This window comes from Coturnix japonica, chromosome 2 (genome assembly GCF_054131305.1).
Source record: "Coturnix japonica strain WE chromosome 2, WE-NBRP24, whole genome shotgun sequence".
In the NCBI taxonomy this organism is placed as follows: domain Eukaryota; kingdom Metazoa; phylum Chordata; class Aves; order Galliformes; family Phasianidae; genus Coturnix; species Coturnix japonica.
Genome location: NC_140664.1, coordinates 44,416,471 through 44,434,016, shown reverse-complemented (window position 1 = coordinate 44,434,016; position 17,546 = coordinate 44,416,471). Strand labels below are relative to the sequence as shown.

The 17,546-nt window shown below is 36.5% G+C and overlaps 1 protein-coding gene across 15 annotated transcripts in view; it reads left to right on the top strand.

Moving 5' to 3' along the window:
- DLGAP1 (DLG associated protein 1) overlaps window positions 1–17,546 on the top strand; it is a 365,353-nt gene that overhangs the window by 153,822 nt on the left and 193,985 nt on the right. For 6 of the 15 annotated variants that reach the window (XM_085539647.1, XM_085539648.1, XM_015855349.3 and 3 more), the window contains one exon: window positions 7,295–7,373. The exons of the other annotated variants lie outside the window; for them this stretch is intronic. The gene's annotated coding sequence lies outside the window, so the exon portion shown is untranslated. The remainder of the gene's footprint in view (window positions 1–7,294; window positions 7,374–17,546) is intronic. 15 annotated transcript variants of the gene reach the window in all.

Genomic DNA, 17,546 nt, shown 5'->3' with positions numbered 1-17,546 from the left:
CTCTAGTTCCCTGCTCCCTGAGTCTTTTGGCATTTAGCATGTAGTGAATTCTGAACCTTCAGTTTCATAATACAAGGTACATTAATGGTGTAGTTAAAGGGATTTCTGCCTACACCATCAGGAAGCTACAGTTGTTTCATTGCAACTAAAAGTTGACCTCTCTGTGACACAGCACTGAGGTGAATGCCTGAGATGGATAGAGTGGGTAGGGTAGGGAAATCCTTCAATTGGCTTTAACACTGAAGAGCTCTATACTGTCTAAATGCATCTTGATGGTACTGTGGGTATGACAACCCTATCTTACAAGGTTGAAAGTCTGTTTAGCCTCATATTCTGTATCCTATTGTCAGCCATAAGGAATGGCAACTGCCATGGGAAAACAGAAAGCTAAAGTACACAGTGAAAGAGAGACTTCTCTAGAATTTTCTCTTGTTTCTTTAGTGGGATGAAAGTTTCGTACTTAAGTTGAATAGCCTATGATGGATCATCCTTTTATGGATGTCCTCAGTTATCTATTGAAGGTTTAGAGAAGGAAAAGATATTAGGTAATTTAACCTGAGTAACAGATTTTGTAAACCATCCCTTTTGAAATGTTAAAATTTCTCTTTAGTCCAGTGATGAATTTGAGTCTCTGTGCTTTCGCTAGTAAATATTAGGTAGGTAACTGACCACAATAAATACCTGTGTCAGTATTGAACTGTTGTAATTTTTTTCCTTAGTTCCTATAGAAATCATAAATTGATAAGAAGATGCAAAAAAATTAACCAAAATTTACTCTTTATTTCATTGGGCTTTAAAAAGCATCCCTTAAGATATGTGAAGGATCTAAATATGTATCAGAAGTTTAGTTTCTGGAGATGAAGCATAATTAGTTGTTTGAACTCTGGTGCTTTAAGAAGTAAAAAAAAAAAAAAAAAAAAAAAAAAAAAATCTGATGTATCAGCTGGTCTTGCCTTAAGCAAGAGATTTATGTACCTTTAGGTTAACATCAAGTGTTTAAGAAGGCAGTCATAGCTGTGAGTAAACTAATCAAGTTGCGCACCCCGCCTATTTCCCTCATACTCCCTACGATTTTGAGAGTCAAATTGGTTAATTAAACTCTTGAAGGAAAAAAAAAAAAAGAAAGAAAAAGAAAAAGAAAAGAAAAAAAATGACACATGAAAAGGCTTTGAAAGTATTTAAGTAGCTTATTTTTCTGCATTTGTACAAAGTTCCAAGTCTTCTATTTACTCATTTAATCTGTCATTCCATTGCACCCAAGGGCAAAGTGTCATTTCTGTGTGCTTCAGTAATTCTGTACAGCACACAGAGAACAAACAAATATCAAGTGACTGATGTCAAAGTGGATTTCAGGCAGGAAGCTGTTTCCTCTTCTCCCCATACATTTTTAATAGAGATTTTCTTGATTGCAAGGTACTAAGTAGATTTCTGCCTTGGATTTTATAGATGTGTTCATAATAGCAGTGGATACAAAACATGGGTCAAAAAGCTTATCAGAATACACTCTCTTTCCACCAACTTATGGATAACAGCTTGACAAATATCTGGATTGCAGAATGAACTAGGTAGCAAATCACTGTCCATTCCTGTTTTAATAGAATACTATGTTAGATAATAATATCTATAGCCTTTTCTTAGTATTGTTTCAAGCCTTGTATTGCCCAACACATTGATGAGGGATAGCAAAAAGGTCTTAGAATTCACTTCTATGAACAATTGTTTTTAAGTAGATCCAAATTACATATCACCCTACTTTGGATGCTTTGGAGGCTTTCAGTATTTAGATAGGGTGTCATGGTATCAAAAATAAGTCTTCAGAGGTTTATGACACTAAAATTAAAGAGTTGGTTTATTGAACAGAATTTCCTGATTGCTTATCCTATTAAAATGAGAAATAAACAAAACAGTTAAGAAAAGGAAACTGCAATAATTAAAAAGTACAAGTAATATATAGCTTACTACACAGAAAAATATAAACCAGTTTTATGAGAAATTATACTGTCATTTAGAAAAAGTAGTCTCTATTGAGTAGATCTAGATTGGCATTTTCTGACTTAAATGACTGACAATTCTTTATTGATCCTGTATGATATTCTGATAAACAAAATAGTTCTCCATCGTGCTCTGTGTATTTAAATGTCCAATGGAGAGATGAAATGTACATTAATTTAATAATTCTTAATATATATAACTGAACTTGAGGAGAATTAATGTATTTAGATAGAGGTAGCATCTGTGAGAAAAACAAATTCTAAAACTGCATTTCTAGCAGCTGTTAGCATTTAGGACAAGTTCATTCAAGGCTAATTTTGGCTGACACAGTTCAAGCAAATTGAGCCACTAGTAACTAGTATTGTAGCCAAGATATTAGTATCTTGGTGCACAGAAACTTCCCTCTAATTATTTTGCTGGGGGAGACACATCATGAACATGATGTGATGGACATGGAATACACCATGGTGCTTCTGTAGAAAGGTTCCCCCATCTTTTTCCTATCTATAGACATTTTATACTCTTGTGAGCTAGCAGATTATTTTTCATCTGCAAGAAAAATATCATTATGTTCTCAACTTACTTTTTGAGTTAGAGGATCCAGAAGGCATAGACACTCCAATTGGTTGTATTGAATCAAAAGCCCTTGTGAAATGTGGTGGCATTGTGTGATGGATGGAGAACAGAATAAAAAGTTTTATTAAATGTGATTAAAAAAATCCTGTGTATTTACCTAAACATGTTGGGGAGCAGTACCATGCTTCTGATTTGGTTTATAGGATTGCACTTAGCTTGAAGATGACCAGCCTCTTATACTGTTGTAAAAAATGTAGCTGAATTTTGCTTGTGAAATGTATTCTTCAGCACTGCATCCTTTGGGGAAATAGGGGGCTAATTGGATCCTAGTTTATTTCAGTGGATTCAGTATACAGCTTACAGATTTCTAGGTGGTAGTATCTCAGTCTTTTCTTGTGACCAATTGCCATATTTTAAGAAGAATTTCAGAATATTTTTTAAGTCTTTGTTACATACTTTACATTATACAAGTCAACAAATAAGAAAAAATAAATCAAGGAACTAGGTTTTCCCAGAGTTTATACTGACATCATTTCATGTCTTCTGATTTTATGACATGACACTAACATACTTCAGAAATACTACTTGATTTCTTACAGAAATTTTAAGATAAAACCAAAAGGATACTCTAGTGCTTATCAGAAATAAAACTGAATAACAAAACAAGATTAACTAGGACATTTACTGAATTTCTATTACTAGGTTTTGAAAATCATAACAGTAAAAATGATTTTTATGTTTTAAAGATTTGCACTCATGGAATATATCTGCAAAACCAGCATTTAATGTCAGACTTTACTTCCAATACAACAGAAAATATTGAAATTCTATTACTTGAGCAACAAGCAGTTGATAAATTAAGAACCAATAATGTGATTTAGCCCTGTTGCAATCAACGTAAATGACTAAATATATGAAAAGGTGTTCCTTGATAATCCATTTTGAAGTTGGCAGTGCCTAACCAAGGAAGAAGGAGGAAACATTTTCACAGTCTAAGCGAGTGTTGATTCAAGCAGAAGATGTAATAGCTCATCTTGAAATATGGTTGATTGGCTAGAAATAGTAATTGTAAGATAGCAAAGGATGAGAAGCAATATATTCCACAGAATGTGATTTTGCAGAGATTAAGCACAACTGTCAATGTCAAAAGGTACACCCACACATCAGACGTCTGCAGTTTCTTCCCTTAGAAATGTATGAACCACAAAGTTATAGAAAAACATTTATAAAACATAAATAAAACTGCTATAGTAACTGTTCATTGGGTTGCTAACTCAGTGAATTAACATAGTTTCCTGTTACTGTATTGCTAAAAAAGCACTTTGTACCAGTTAGTAAGTTAATTTATTGGTCTTGGACTTTCCTGTGTAGCATTGCAGCTTTGCATATTCCCTGCTTTTCAGTCAGAGTTTGACGTTTGAATTCAGAGCAGATTTAGTGGGAAAGGGGAAATATAACCAGTTGACATGCTTGGCACTCTGTCCTTGCAGCACCCTGGGCAGGCTTAGTAGCCTATCACACAGTGTTGGAACGCTTTCACCTACCAAGGGAAAACCAGCATTAGTCTTGTGACAGTGAGGAGAGAGCAGGTAGACCTGGGACCTTCATCTGTACCAGCATGGAGGTTTAATAGAACTGTTTCATGACTAGTAGAGAAAAGCTGTTGGCATACTTAATCCTCAGTGACAGAGCAGCTTGGGCATGATATGTGGAGGAATTTATTTTAAGTAACTAAATAGTGCTTCAGAGAAATTACAAACATTAGCCAACAGCTTAGCCGACTGCCTTGTTCTCAAGACCTCTCTCATTTATTTCCAGTGGAAACACAGCCTGTCTGTATAAAGTGAAACTACATGGTGAGCTTTGGATATGCAGCGCTGTTAATATTGTCACCTACTTTGGCTGGACCAGTGAGAGGTTTTCTTCTCTTGTTTGTCTGTGTGAGTGTGGGATGAACATCGAGGTGAGGTTGAGCCCTGACCTCAACCTACTGTCATAAATTTGTTCCCTTACAAATTGATCTCCTGATGAGAAATAGCCATCCTTGCTGCTGAGGGCTGTCCTTCTCGTACAGATGGCATGTTTGTTGGAAAGATGCTTTGTGGTCTGCAGGAGAATTACTGAAGTAGCCTTCCTCTCCATAGGACATTAACAAAATGTTCAGTGAGCTTTTGTGTCCACTTATTCCAGTGACAGCCTACTGTGATCTGTTATGGATAAAGGTAAATGTATGCCTCCTTCGAAGTTGTAAAAATGCCAAATATTATGCTTTTCAACAACCATCTTGTGCAAGTAAGGCAATTTTGTGTCCATCTCCTGCATGGGACAGAAGAATTTAATCGGAATTTCAAGATAAGGCCAAACCAGACTTCAGTTCTTTCAATATAAACCAGACTTTTTACTTATTAGTTGCATAATGAAAGATCATCTGGTAGTTTGCCTGGTAGTTGTAAGTGAAAAACATTATTGTCATCTTCCTACTCTTCATTATTATTTAGCTGAAATCACATGCACTGCCTTTGGTACAAGTATGTAGAAGAGTTTGTAGTTAATGGAGTTAAAGGAGATATTACCAGATGAGTATAAGAAATTTCAGAAACTTCATACGGTAGTGCCTTTAGCCTGACCTTGAAATTCACGCTCTTTCATGCTCTGTTAAACAGTGAATTGTCTTCTTAATGTGAAAATGAGAATACACTGAAAACTTTATCAGAATTGAAGATGTGAAATGTTTACTGTAGTACTGTACCAACATTGCAAAAATTCCCAGTAAGAATTAGTAAATCCCTTTTGAAGTTTTATTATGGAATATGGATACCACTGTGGAACATATTGCACTAATCAGCTATGATCAAATTTGGAAATCTTAATGTAAGGAGGTCAATTCACTGTTTCATATAACTTTCAGTCAATATTTGATCTTTTTAATTTGGGAATACCACAGGGATTCATCCTACTGTTGTATTATTTCTGACCTATTGCAGTGTTTGCTGGTGGGTGGCTGCCATTTGTTGACATAACACTTTTTTTTTTATGGATCTGCTGATGTTATGCAACTGCTTCTCAGTTATACTGTCAAAGGAGAAGTGATAAAAGACTTGTGAAAAATATTTATTATCACACTTTCGTTAACATAAAAACATTTATGTTGCTTTTCTTCCTTATTCTCGAATGATTTTCTGGAATCAAACCACGTTTTGTATCCTTCAGTGCAGGTGTATTTTTGCCTATACCAATTTGTCAAATGCTAGAGTAACTGAGATTTGAAGTTAACATTTATCAGTACCCTATTTTCACAGATAGTGCAGTATCTTACTTATGTTTATTATGTGAGTGGGTGTAAAATCTCTACTGTAGCAAATATAGGATCACAGAACATCCTGAATTGGAAGGGACCCATAAGGATCATTAAATACAGCTCCTGGCTCTACACAGTACTACTCAAAATCCAACCCCTGTATCTGAGAGCACTCTCCAGATGCTCCATGAACTCCAGCACTCGGGGCCGTGCCCACACCCCTGGGCAGCATGTTCCATGCCCACTGCCCTCTGGTGCAGCAGCTGTCCCTAACCCCCAGCTGCCCCTCCCCTGACACAGCTCCATGCAATTCCCTTGAGCCCTGTTGCTGTCACAGAGAGCAGAGCTCAGCATTGCTCCTCTGCTCCCATCATCAGTGTGCCCTCAACTCCTATGTCCAGATGATTTATAAAAACTCAGAGGCGAACTGGCCCTAAAAATAGAGTCCTGAGAAACCTAGGAGTAAGAAACAGTAAGAAAAGATTAGAACTTATGTTGACCTTCTACATACAATATCAAAAGTTTGAGTTAGAAATCTTATTGGTGGTAATCGCTTGATTTGGCTCTGGGAGCTTAAACAAATAGCAACTTGTTACAGTCCATTAGACAGCTTGGTAGAAATACCTGGTCAATGAGATTCTTGAAAACTGTTCCTGGAGTGGTACAGTGAATGTGTCGTACAATGAATAAAGCTCAGATGGGGTTTTCTTACACTGCTGAGTCTAGAAGTCTAAAAAAAGAGATAACTTAGATTTCTGTGCTTCTTCATAAACCCTACACATGTCAGAAACTTGGCATGCAAATTAAGTAGAGCTGCAGTCAATACTTGAAACAGCTCGATCACGTGTTTCTGTTCTGGCTAGAATATACATGTCATCAGTTGTTGGTGTTTGCTTGTTTGCACATGGACCAGTTGTTTGAACTTGCATAGCAAATGATGCATTTATGCTCTAGATATGTAATTGCAGTTTATATTCAGTATGAGAGTCTTTCTAAAGACACTGGCATATGACAGCATCTAGCTTAGTGTCGTTTGGTAATGACTTCATATCTCTAGCTCAGAATCATCAATATACTATCTTCAATTTTTGTGCTTCAGTAGTTTCAGGTGCAACATGATGTTTGTTCAACTGTGCTTGCCATCTATATAGTACATTAATGTACACTGAGAGAAGGCAAAGTGACTGGCAGAGGAATGAATAATTGCAATAATGACTGGTTGTTATGCTTGCTTATTCTGAGGCGTACTCTAATTAGCTATTTGGGAAATGGCTGCTTCCTACATAGGTGTCATCTGTATTGATTCCCGAGATGGAAGGCAGTTAATTTAATACTGAATGCTTCACTTCACCTATAAACTATATTGACTCCTGCACTTACTTCTTATGTAACCATATGCTGATATACTACTGTTTCCACTGTTGCCAGGTTGTGACAGGTCCTAGGAGAACCTTTAAAGAGCTGTGGATGAAGGAAGGTGAATGTTGGACTTCACCTGTGCCATGAAGTAGGAACAATTTTATGTACTCTTTCATTTCCTGTAGGCCTTGCCATAAACTTTAGTTTACAGACCAGTGCCAAGGACCTATAAAAGCTATTGCAAAATAAGTCCTTTTTGAATAAGTGTGAATAATGTTGTTAACTTTCCTATCTGAAATAATAAAGTGGATCAGAAGAGAGCTGCAGGAGCACATACAGGTGGAAGTCCTACTCTGGAAAGTAGAGGGCTACATTAAAACAGCACGTTAGAAGGAGAAGCTGGCCACTGAGCTAGAAATGTACTGAAATCAGAGGTGCTGAGCAAGTCAAATAAAACAACCATGGATGAGTGTCTTCACACTTAAAAGCTAAAAGATACTCAAGTGCAGTTGCATCAACTATGTTTATCTGCAACTGCTGAGTTGATCTTAGAAGATGTAGTAATAAAATCAAGAACATGATAAAATGTTACATCTTATTTTTGTGCAGGTCTTTGCTGGTTTTAATTGCCCTCCAGTGGGCCATTTCGTATTTTTATGGTTTGATAGCATGACTTCCAAAATGTTGTTCTTTCTTCCTGTTCATTTTGGGGTCTGTGGAGAATATGGTTTTCCATTTGCATAAAAAGGAAGAGGAGTTTTTCATCTTTGCTTTCATCTGACATGAAACATTAATTTCACAAAACTTCCAAGTTTCTCAGATCTTTTTTAGTCCATGTGAACTAGAAACCTCCTTTTTGGTGATCTGAAAACAAAGTAAAGTTTGGTGAATAAAAACAAGATTCACCATGTCTTTCTTCTACTTTCATTATTTGTTTTTATAGCAATTACACTGTTTTATTTGCTGTTTTGAAAGGACTTTTTCATAAGACTTTTAGCAAGAGAGAAAGAGGTGGCATTGGAAGTTTATAGATGTGGTTCTGTTTCTGGTTTTATACACTTTATTTGAAGGAAGATGAAGATCTGTGGGATAAACTTCAGGAGAAAGGAATCGAAATGTCACAAATGTGTGCCCCGGTGGCGCAGTGGTAGGAATGCCACGTTGCAACACCGGAGGGATGGGTTCGAATCCCCTGTGGTGCAAGTGGTAGAAGTGCCGCTCTGCTACACAGGAGGCTCAAGTCCTGGGGGTTGGATCTCTAAGGTCCCTTCCAACCCGCATGAGACTATGATACTATGATATGATATGAAATCTAGCAAACTGATTACTAAGATGGACTTCATTAAAAATGGTTGTTTGGATATTTATTTTTTTTTTTAAAAAAAGGTAAACAAAGAAGAAATACTATAATATTTACATAACATTTACTTAACTCAAAGGCCACTGTAAAGAGGAAGGGAATTTATTTTTCCATTCTGTGAAAGGTATGAAAAAAACTAACAGATTTGCTTTTCAGAGGGAATATTCAAAAGTATGTCAGTATATTCAATCTCTGATTTGCTAGAAGGACTGATAAAATCATCATCTTTAGTTCAACCCAGCTATCTTTCTATAACTTCCCTATTATTATGAGGAAGGAAGTTATAAAGGAGCACCCAAATGACCAATACTAAGAGCTAGTTGTTCTTAGTTGGTAGTCCTCTAGGAAGAAGTTAGTTTAAAAGCCATAACTTTGCTAAGCAAGAAAGCTTTCCTTCAAAATTAGGAAATAAATGCTGCTAATATTAGAAATCTCTGTGATAATTATAGAAGATGATGTACTAGATATGACATTCTTCAGCCAGTGGCTTTCTCCTGAGGTAAAAAGAGGCAAGACCTACTGTGTGCTAACAGTAAAGCAACTTCTTACAGTATGAGTAATCATGCTAATTTAGACAAAATTTCTGTGTGCACTCAGATATGTAATATTGGAATGTTATGTTCTGTGTTTATTTTTATCAGTAGAGCTATGTGTTATAAACATCTCTGAAAAGCACACCTCAAGAAATGATAACATTTAGTGTAACTTCCTTTTAGTGCCCATACAATTTTGATAGAAAATTTTATATGAACTTGTAATAAATATTTTTTAAAATCTTCAACAACACAGAAGTATGCCAGTCCTATCAGCAACACTGAACAGCAGTCTTCTAAGTCTGCAGAGATACATCTAGATCTTTTGATGTTTCATTTGTTCTACAAAAACATACAGTAAACTTTTATATCTTGGTATTCCTTTTGTGTGATGAAAGGTCATGATTTGAGAGCCTCCATATGAATGTGAATGGTGTACTGCTGTTTCACAGGAGTGGATAGTCGGGATCTGTTGTAAGAAAACAAAGGATAGGACACATTTCTGCATAATTTTGTACCTCTTCAGAAGATTGTTATGAGCATAGCATGCATGCTCCTGCTCATCACTGCTGAAAATATGCAGCTAATGGCATTGCCTATGTTGAAAAATATTATTTTGTAGCTGAGAATTTGCTCTATCAAATAGCATCATTTAGCTTGTAGTTTCCATGGGAAAAAAAAAAAAAAAAACAGGAGGCATTTCTTTCTGAGAGACTGATGTATATCTTCCAACCTAATTTGCCCAGTCATAGTTGAATTATGTGTTATCATCAATAACTCCTAAGCATAACATACAGTTTTTCCAGGCAGCTAAGTAAGCTTTATGTACAACACAAGATAGTCACAGTGGACCTATCGTATTTTGTATGTGTAATAAAGTCAGTAATGTCAGCTCCAGATGTTTAAAAACATCCATCAAGCTCTGGAAATTGTTGATTTATGTTTCCTTTTATTCATCTTCTGGTTCCTGAGTTTTTAGCACTCCCTTGAATCTTGTTTTCACACATCTGAGGATTAGAAACTTACTTTATTTTTAATGCAGAGAGTGAGTTTCTCACATTCTTTGTCACATACCATAAAACATAACTGTACTGCTAACACAAACTTGGAGTTTTCCTGCGTACAGCCTGAAGAAACTAAATGTGTCTAGTGAATGAAAAGTGATATTGTAGTACAGTAAATGTAAAGTTCATTTGAAGATGTCTTGGAGCTAATGGCCTGATTCATGAAAGGGAATGGCAAATGCAATATTGATATATGTAAGATGATGTTACTCTTAAAAAACCCTAATTAACTACTTCATTGAGCTTTAATTGAGTCTAGATAAGAACTCTAGACAAACCAATATGTGCACCATTTGTCTAGCAGGAAACACTGAAACATAAAATTGGTATGCGAGGAGGAAAGGGTTAATCCACAACAAAAGAAGAAACATTCTTTAAAAAATTAGAAATTACACAGGGAGAAGTTTCTTCACTCCAGCCCATGTAGACAGTGGGTACAATATTTTACAGATACAGGAATATAGATTCCTGTAGGCAGAAATGGAGTATTTGTTATGTCATCAAACAGTGACCTGAACCTGTCATATCACAGGAAGAAAATAGTTATTGATGAAAAGGAAAATTGAAAAAATTAGACTCATGCCTTAAAATCAGGATAAGAGTTTGAAAAACAGATCTGCCGTGTCTCATGATTATACAAATTTGTAATTTTCCTGATGTTTCTCCGGCATCTTTGAAGATGTTAGCCCAGTGCTATGATAACTGTATTTTGGCACCATAAGCAAACAAAAATTATACTGTTGGGGAATTTTACAAACATCATATAACATTTTGTTCTTATAGAATCACAGTCATAGAATCAAAAGGTTGGAAAGGACCTACAAGATCATCTAGTCCAACCGTCTTCGGTTTGCTTTTTATCAAAGTGGTTCCTGTCAGTCCTCCAAGCTGCTGATGACTTAAGTGCCTTCAAGTGAGGATCAGGCATCATTTCTGATGGTGCTCCAAAGGCATGTACAGTTGACAGAACGTGGCCTGGAGAAATCCACTTGAGAGCTGATAGGATTGATCACTTTGATACGTGCTTACTTTCTTTAACCTACCTTCAGAAAATAACAATTCAGAGTTTGATTTAATTCTCAGTGCTTTCAGTTCCTTTTAACTAAATAACCCTGTTGAGTCTCATAAGACATGCTCTTAACACATTTATTGCTGATAATAGATTCAGCATAATTCTGACATAAAATTCACTATTAATAAATTTAGTTCCATATAGGAAAATTTAAAACCATTTCAATATTATGAAACCTAAAGTCAAACCATATAATGAAATATTATGCTGATAGAAAGTTTAGATGTCTGAAGAAATTGCGGGTACCCTGACAATTGTTATGATTCAGTACTCTTGTTGAAGGAAATTTTTAATACTTTTACCATTATTCTAATACTATAAAAAGCCTAAACCATTATTTATAGGCCTAATTTATACTCAGAAGATGCAGTGAAATTAGCTTTGTTGTGCTTGGTATTTATTGTGTCTCAAGTCTTCTGTTTCCAATTACAGATTGAATGGAGTTGGGTATCCAAAGAAGTACTATGTGCCAATGATTGTGGCTTGGATCTTCAGATTTCCACTAGTGAATATTTTCAGTTGCTCACATTTATGTCACATAATGCCTAAAGATAAACACAACTCCAGATTGTGTGATCTTATCTGAACCAGAACAACTGTGGAAGAGACACAGACAGTCCATGTTGTTGTCCTGCCATGTTAAGAGATACATTTGATAGGAAGCCCAGAAACCAGAAATTTTCTGTTCCAGTTCTTCTGCTAATTGCTGTTAATATTTCTACTGCCTTCGCATTACACATGGTTCATATTTCTACCTTTCAGAGTATCTTTCAGTGGTTCATTTACACAAATAAAATATTGGAGAGCTTCTTCAAGGTCAATTTAAGTAGAACTGGGAACAGACTTCAAATTTCCATTACATTGGCACTGAGTCTCATCTGCTTTGCCAATCTTTCAACAGGATTATGGAAAATAATTTTTGTATTGCAAAACATTTGCACTTAGAAATGAATTTGGATGGTGTGATAATGTTCATTTTTATGTTTTCAGCTTGGAAAAACTATTCTGCTGAAAATAGTTTTGCATTCATCCTAATGTGTACACTCAGAGACTGTTATAGTATATTTTGCCTATTTCTTATAAGCAGGACATCTGCTGATGTCAGCTACAAAAATGTCAGAATCTAAGTTAATAAGCTTGTCTTTCAGACAATGGATCTCACTCTTAAAGGCATAACCTAAGTACATTAATGATATGGGGTGTCTCAAGATACTTACAGCCATCTTTACAGCTATTCCATTACAGGTTCAGTTTGAATCCTGCACAGTTCAGCAGGTTTTAGTTATCATTTTCATCTGAGACAGATTTGACATTTCTTTGTAATGAGCTTTTGGTGAATTTGGGTTTCAGTTCACTGTCCAAGCAGCTTTCTTAGCTCTTCAGTGGTGCAGAATCCTCTGGCATTTGCTGGGTGCATAGCCCCTCACAGTGGGATCCTCTCTTTGTAGTAAGAGTTCATGGAGTGAGAAACATATTATGCTGACTGCACGCATAAGGAAGGAAGTTATTACACTTGCATCTGAAATGAGGTGAAGAATTAGAAAAAATCTAGCTTGCCCTTCTTTAAAGTCTTTGTAATTCTTTCCCCAAAAATTTTTGGGTTTATGTACATTTTAATACTGTCTTGGCTATTATTTTTTTGGGAAGAATATATGTACATTCATACAGAGGTTTTAATGTCGTTGATACCACAGACATTTATTACACCACTGTTTCCCAGATTTAGCTCAGTCTGGTATTTACTATTGCTTTACATTAAGCACCAATCTGTCTTTTAATATACCTCTGGGCTAGTTCAGGATCCCAGGTGACTTCTGTTTCGTGTGCACTCTATAGATAAGCATTGCTTTTGCAATGCAGTTGGACTTGTTTTGACCAAAGGGTTAGACTAGATGACTTTCAGAGGTCCATGCCAGCCATGGTTGTTTTGTGCCTCTGTTCACTGAGCCTGTCTGACCTGGCACAACATGGCTGCACAGCAGCCAAAGAGGAGCTGTTGCTGTACCATGCAGACCTACTTTTGCCAACCCTGTGCTACTCACTTATGTTAGGCTCTCAGGATATTTTAATGTGTGGATGAGAAGAGCACATGCCACTTGAACTGCAGCACCCTTCTGCTGTTCCTGTGCTACTGTCAGTGCTGTGGCACAGGCACTTTTATTTGTCTCCTTATGCCTTTAAATTCATCAAAGGAACTTTGATCTTTTTGCTTGAAAGTACATTGACAATTTATTTTAAAACAACTGACAAAAAATGGCTCAGTCTAGAAGCCAGAATGTGCTTAGGCACTTTTTAAATGCACATATTAATAAAAGCATGTAAATCCATAGTCTTTGTGTTAATCTGTGTGAGGCTATTACAGAGCTGTTGTGTACTGTATTAAGTAGATCTTAACCAGATATATTCAGAATGTTTGTGAGGAATGCTTCACTCTATTCAAACATGACATGGCAGTTTACTTATAGGAGTATAGATTAAGGATTAAAACCTGGGAAAAAGTACAGATTCTTCCAGTATTCAGCTGTTAATCTGTGTCAAACAATTGCAATGAGAAGCAGTATTCTGCATGCTGTGCTGCTGAGGACTGAGTAAGAACAGCTGCAGAACTTGGCAAAATGCAAACTTTAAAATGCAAAGATAGAAAAAAATCTGGTTTACTTTTCTATTGCGCCATCAAATTTTACAAAAGATGTGTAGTTCTCTATGATATTCAGTTGTTCATGTGGTAGTCCAACTTGTTTTCTCTGTGTTTGCTGGAGAAAATAGAGATAAGAATGGTAGAGTTAACATGAAAGCCTCAATTTTTCCTCATTTTACTATTTAGAATAGAGAATAAAAAGGTTGGACTTCAAAGGCTACATGATTTTTGTTTAATGTTTTTCAGCCACAGTAAGGAATTACGTCAATAGCATGTTTTCCAAGATGCTTTGTTGCATTTAGAGTGAATAGGCTGCAGAAAATAGAGAAAGACATTAAGACAAACAACCCTTCTTTCTCCCTAAGCACACCTGTCAGCAGAATGATTTAAGGCTTCTACCCAGAAATGCAGGGCCTGTGTGCTTGACACATCACAGGGTACCTCTGCTTTATAAAGCAGCACAGCCTTTGATTTCTGCTCTAAATATGTTGCGTTATCAAGATAGTAGGCTTGGATTTGAGCACCGTTGCAAATACTTAATTTGATCCAAACAAACAGGATTCTGAAGCTGACAGGGACAGATATACATACATGTGTATATATATATATATATATATACACACATATAGAAGTGCACAACTGCACGTTTTAGTGCTTTACTGCTATGGCAAGGTGGAATGTTTTTCTTTCTAGTCCTATACTTGTAATCAATGGTATTTTTAATGTTGTAAAGTCATTGTGTAGGTTCCTCCTGATCAGAGAATAAAGCAATAGAGAATGGCAGATTGAAACTCACTGAAGAAGGGGTGAGAATTAGCTTAAAAACTGTGTCCCACATGATGTACAGCACAGTATGTTTAAGATTTAGGAGTGCACATGCAGAAGTAGTCAGTACCTAGGGATATTATTAGTTTATGCCTCATTTACTTTATGTTTTTATTTCATGTATTTATTTGATTGACTTCATAGATAAGAAACAACCTGAAAAGCATAATGTAAAGTACAGCATATCATCCTTTCTGTGAAAGCATATAATTATAAAGAGAGGTCTTCCTTTTTGCATTCATTTTCAACAGGCTTCCATTTCTAGATTTTGCTAAATATTAATTACAATTTGCTTGTGAAAATAATGAGTTGAGGTGACTGTAGTGGTCACCAGTCTACAAAGGAAAATCAAGAAAGTTGAAATTGAATAATTAATATTAAATTATGCTTATAGCTCTTTGTATAAAAGGGTAATTTTCTAATGGTGATCTGATTCTGGCTGCATACCAGCTTTACATTGCTTTTGCTGCTGAAAATCAAACGAAATTAAAACTAGAAGGTAAAGATCCTTTGGCATTTCCCTATTTCTGATTCATCTCATGCATGAGCCATCAAAGGTTGGATTCAGTTACCTAAAATTGGGCTTCTGTTGCCATTTTAGACACTTGAAACCATTGCTCCCCTAGGGCACAGCTCAGCTGCCCCTCCTAATTTGTACCTTCCAGCCCCATACAAATGTCTGAGAAACTGTAGGTGTTAGGAGCCTCCAAAACAGACAAGCCGCCTGTATGCTATTCCTGCCTGTTGTGGTCTCACTTCAAGGGCCTTGTTTCTAATGCACTAAAATATGTTTTAACTGCAGGTTTCTGTTTGATTGCAGGCAAAGTCCTTCCATTATCTTTGTGGTTTCACTCCATTTCCTTAGCAGGACATCATACTTTTCTGTTCCTCCTGTTCATCTCCCTGGGATAAATCAACTCAAAGATTCCCTTGGCAAGATCTCAGGCCAGCACTTACCTCAACTAAACCATGATTCCTAGCGGGGTCTCTCCTGTCAGATTCTCATGCCAACTTTTTCACAAATAGTGAAAAGCTGCTAAACCATCTGGGAAGGGAGCTCTTTCCTCCACTATTTATAGATGGACATCTTGGGATTTAAACTACCCTACAATATAAATGATGATACACCTTATGTAGGCGTTCAATGTGATAATTAATAGTGTTAGAAACAGTAGATCAGTTGCTTTTGTAGGATAAGTGGTTCAGTATCGCCATATACAAAGCAAGTAGTTTTGTACTTAATGGTGCAGAAATTTCTTTCAGAGGCAAGTTTATAGGGAATTTTTAGTGTTCTTATTGATCCCAGACATTTAGACCATATAACCTTTGCTGAAAGCACTTTTATCTATTTGTATGACACTTTGTGTCAGGTCAATGGTAATACTTCCATTTTAGAAGAGGGTAAAAGAGGACATATGTTTGTATCGGGCTTGCAAACTTGTTGAGACAGTTTACCAGTCTATGCAGAAAATCTTTTTGCCTGTGTTCTCCTGTGGTAATTGAAGAAAATGTATTTTTTTTTCTTTTCTGTCAGTGTCTCAGCACACTTCTTGTAGCCTAATCCTTAACAGCAGGCAATTTTCGTTTAGGTGTTTTGAGGAAATACAGACAGAAGTAGCGCATGCTAAGATCTTTGGATGAAAATGTTATGTTTATTCTTTTAATTAATGTCAGTGTTCTAACTGGGAAGATCTTGGATCTGTGCTGTGACCTTGAGGTTAAAAAAAATACTAATTATCATTCTTTGAAAAATGCTAATTGACCCAGCCAACCATTAAATTGTTTAGATTACACTTGACAGTATTTAATTAATGTAAAATATAAACTCACATTTTGTTAATGTATAAAATGCCATTTAAATTGAGAAGTCCCCCTTAAGTACCAGCTCAGATTTTTAAAGTCTTTCCTTGCTAGTGTATATATTCTCATGTCCTTTAGAAAATATTAAGATAGTTTAATAGATCTGCATAAGACAAACTCAGCTGCTGTTTTTTTAATGGTCAATTGTGATCCTTTCATTAGAAATCAGAGAAGATAGGACTTGGAGACTTGAGCTTCATGGTTCTTGGCTGAGCACCAGACTTCTTATCATAGAGTCTCTGAGTGGAAGGGACCTCAAAACAAATTTAGTTCCAACCCCATGCCATGGGCGGGGCTGCCACCCAGCAGCTCAGCTGCCCAGGGTCCCATCCAACTTGGCCTTGAGCGCCTCCAGGGATGGGGCACCACAGCTTCTATGGGCAGCTGTGCCAGCGCCTCGCCATCTCTTGAATAAATAATTTCCTTCCAACATCTGATCTAAAACTTCCATCTTCTATTTTAAAACCATTGTACTTTATCCTATCACTATCAGACTACATAAATGTTGGTTTGCGTCTTTTTTTAAAGCCCTGACTAAAATACAGGAAGTCATAATGAGGTCTCCCCAGAGATTTTTCCATCTATTCTTCACAGTAGAAGTGCTCCAGCCCTCCAGTGATCATCCATGTGTGAAACTCCACACAGGTGGAAACCAGAAAATGAAGGTGTGGGTGGAGACACTTCAGCTGAGCAGGATCTGAAGTAGCAACTCTCAGGCAAGCATGCAGTATCCACAGTCAGGACACTGTAATCAGAGCTACCATTCCATGACCAAGAGAAAAGCAAGCATCTGCCCCCCCTGAGCTTTCCACAGAGCTGATAGACAAACTTATCCAGGCCTTCAGTAATTAAGGGTTGAAAACATCAGATCTTTGGACATAGCCATTAGCAGCTTTTATAGTGTCAAGTAAGTCAGTGGTGTGATGGCAATGTGACAAGCTGTGAAAATACTTTTAGCACAGAGTGCAG